Raw genomic sequence first — 3,997 nt, 5'->3', positions numbered from 1 at the left:
ATCTATACCTTTTAATATATATATATATATACCTTTTAATATATATATATATATATACCTTTTAATATATATATATATACCTTTTAATATATATATATATATATATACCTTTTAATATATATATATATACCTTTTAATATATATCTATATATATATATATATATATACCTTTTAATATATATATATATCTATATATATATATATACCTTTTAATATATATATATATCTATATATATATATCTATATATACCTTTTAATATATATTTATATATATATCTTTTAATATATTATTATGGTTAATATATATATTGATATATATATACCTTTTAATATATTTATATGGTTAATATATATATATCTATATATATACCTTTTAATATATATTGTATGGCATAATCACGTTGACACACCGGTTCTCATCAGATCACCGAAGTTAAGCAACGTTGAGCCTGGTTAGTATCAGATGGGTGACAATGTGGGAATTCTAGGCGCTATATATGCTCTCTGCTTATCTCGGCCTTTGTTTCCAGTCATCCTCTACATGCACTTCACTTGTAACTGGTATTTAACAATTTTGCCTTCAGGACAAGATCACAGTGTAGTATCTGTTCTTCAGATGCTGCACTTCAATTTCTTGTTCTTTGTCAGTGGAGGAGAAACCCTTCACGTCTGAGACTATTTTTTGTTTTGTTCCTTTTCTCCACGTTAAAAAACGACCCTGGTGTCTATCTCTGTCCCGTGGGGAGGCATTGTAAATAGGAACAATGTTATCCCAGGAGAGGTGTGGTTGGAGATTGCGCACCTCCTGCCACAAAAATTTCCCGCACAAGCAACCATTCGTGAGTATTTATAGTCTGTCTAAGACTGAAGGAGCCTGCCTGCATGCACATAAATTTATGAACAATACAAAAAAAAAAAAGCCGGGCTGAACTGCTAGTTTGAAACACATCTTCCTGATTACTACAGACACATTCAAATTAAATTAAACATAATAGTAAAGTAATAAGATGATATTAAGGAAATAAAATGTGAGTTTATTATTAACTTTTACTATGGAGGAAGACGGCGGCTAACGGAGGTGAATGTGTGGGGATGGAGGAGTGAGGGAGAGAGTTGCAGGACGAGTGAGGAAGCACGACAGACTTGACGATATGTACGCACTTAACTTATGGTGGGAAACATACGTGCTAACTGGGACGAGCTGATGGAGGGAGGTCTTCACTCGGCCACAGCGGTAGCATCTGGAAACTCTGGTAACTTAGATTTTCTCTCGTATGTAGGTCAAGATCTTTGCTCGGATGTCATCTGGCGTTTCGAATATTTCCTTAATAAAGTAGCTCGTATGTAGAGGGGTACAATTAACTTTCTTGAAGCTATATATTTGAATTTTACCGTCACTGGATTATTGATCTTCCACCAGACTATCCATTCATGTGTAATCACCTTTTTCTTCACCATATTCCCTCTGCTTCACTTTTTTTGTTTTCAAGTAAGATCTTTGACTTGTTGTTTCATCAAATACTTTTGCATGCAAAATCCGATCCCGCATTTTGCTAATTAATACCCTCTGATGAAAAGGAAAGTATTCCTTCGAAACTCCGCGGATTAAGGACTATCCACTTATCTAGTGTTTGCTTTTCAGATTAAATATGTTTTTAACTCATTTCAAAGTGTTTTTTAACATATTTTATTAACTGTTTGCTCGTATATATATATATATATATATAGTAAGTAGTAAGTTATAAAATATATATGGCAATTAAGCTACACAGAATATTTAGTGTTTAATCCACATGGAATATTTTGTGTAGCTTAATGGCCATATATATTTTATAACTTACTACCTAGCTCTACCTACGTATTGAGCACTGTTGAAGTAAATACTTTAAGCTTACGCATAAATCAATACTTTCGTATATTAATTTATGTGATTAAATGAAGTAGTCATTTTTATATATATATAAACTCCGTGCCGTTACACAAAAATTAGCAATTAAAAATATTACCAGATGAACCGATGTAAAGTATTTAGGGGAGTTGCAAATAGCAACTCACGTACGTCTCCACACCTTCAATCTATTTCAACAAGGAGGAGTTTTCTTTTTGGTCCCCCGACAAAAGGAGAGTGGACCTGTGAATTCACCCTGGTCCGTTCGTTTGTCTGTACTTTTCTCAATAACTACGCCTTGGAATTTAAAAAAATTTTGCACAAATATAATACAAGTAAAATATAACAGAACGGATTTTCCGGGGAAATTTCGGTTGCCCCCCCCCACCTAGGGGTGCCTTTCGGGTTAAAATGGCTAAAATTGACACTTTCGTGCTTATTAAAAAAGAATTGATGCTTTGGATTTTTATAAAACTTTCTGAAAATTTGTAACAAAAGAGGCTTGCTTTTTTTCTGTTGCTCTTGGCCTTCGGGCCGGGATCAAAGTGTAGTATCTGTTCCGGCAGATACTGCAAGCTATGACTAGCAAAGACCAGATGTGGGGGCAACCCCACATGCCTGACCTTTAACCAGCTCCCATTTCCCACCTCTCGGGAGCTGGTCCCCTTTTTCCCTTCCCCCTCCCTTCACTCCTCACATAAAAAATCGGCCTTGTGCCTAATTTGCCCGGTGGGGGAGCAAATAAATACCATCTGTTCTGCAGATGCTGCACTTAAGATAATTTGTACCAGTCAATGGAGGGGAAACCCTCTATACTTGGACAATTATTATTTTTGGTAACCAGAGTGCCCCCTTTTTGCCTACTTTTAGGGGAGCTGGTTTTTACCCCACATTAAAAACGGCCTTGTGCCTAATTCGCTTTCGTGGGGAAGCAAATAAATCCAACTAACTGATTTCTATATAATTTGTTTTTGTCTATATTTAGCGATAACTCTTGGGTGAGACCCAGGGTCTCTTTTAGGGCTAATAAAAACAATTGTAGCATATTTGTTCAAAATTTTCTGCGTATGTCTATTTAGCAGTTTTGTATGGTGCTGAACTTAAATTTAAATATGTTAGGGCCTTGGGGATTTGGAAGGCTAAACGGTGGGGGGGGGGGCAAATGATAGACTTAGTCATTTCTGTTTTTGCATGGTGCAGAACTCAACTTTACATATGTTAAGGCCTAAAACTGCATACTTGGTTCATTTTCACCAGGATTTGACGTCCCCTGGGGACTTTTAGGGCTAAATGGGGGGCGGGGGCAAATGCTGAACTTAGTCATTTTTTATGTCTCTTTCACTGTGCACGCACGGGGGACCATGCATGCTTCACTTGTTTGTTTCTGTTTTGTGTGCCATTAGACATTCATGACAGATTTGGAGTCAGGCATAGATTGAAGCTTATTTATACGAAATATAGTTGGATTCCATGAAAGATTGTTGATTCTATTAACAATTTTATATTTTTGTCATTTGTAGGTGGCAGGTTGTCATTCTGTACAAAAAATTTAATATATAGATTTTTTTTTTTACTTTAACTGCAACTCAGCATTCGCCGTTAAGTTTACGTTTTAAAGGTTTTCGCGTATGCTGACAACAAATACCACATTTAAATTTGGGACAGAAAAGAAGTTTTCTGGATATTAAGATCTTTATTATCCAATGTAATCCATTATGATTTCACTTTTTTCCCCCAACTGAACAAATACTAATGCGCGTGTGTGTTACAATATACCCCATCCTCCTTATGTTAAAAATGGCGAACGCCACTGACATTTATTAATATATTGAAAAAATGTCTTAATATCCAGAAAACTACTTGTCTGCTCCAAATTCGCATGTGATATTCGTTTTCAGCATACGCCAAAACCTGTACAAATCGTCAATTTAAAAGAGTGTTGAGTTGTAGTTAAAGTAAAAAAAAAAATCACCAAAAAAGTTATAGCTAACAAAGTTTACTCTTCGGTGTCCAAAGTGAAAATGCTTAAAATGGTTTCCGCGCATATGTGTCTGCGCATACACTTGACTAGATTAATAAAAACAAATAAAAAAAAAACATTCTAATCAA

At 35.1% G+C, this 3,997-nt stretch overlaps 1 pseudogene; it reads left to right on the top strand.

Annotated features, from left to right (window-relative positions):
* The first annotated feature begins 383 nt into the window (after positions 1–383).
* Positions 384–500, top strand: LOC145276235 (5S ribosomal RNA; annotated as a pseudogene).
* Positions 501–3,997: the final 3,497 nt, after the last annotated feature.

The sequence above is a fragment of the Euprymna scolopes genome, unplaced genomic scaffold (assembly GCF_053919585.1).
Source record: "Euprymna scolopes isolate OS-2025 unplaced genomic scaffold, ASM5391958v1 sca77, whole genome shotgun sequence".
Lineage (NCBI taxonomy): Eukaryota > Metazoa > Mollusca > Cephalopoda > Sepiida > Sepiolidae > Euprymna > Euprymna scolopes.
The sequence above is the reverse complement of the archived record's forward strand: the minus strand, read 5'-3'. Positions and strand labels throughout refer to the sequence as shown.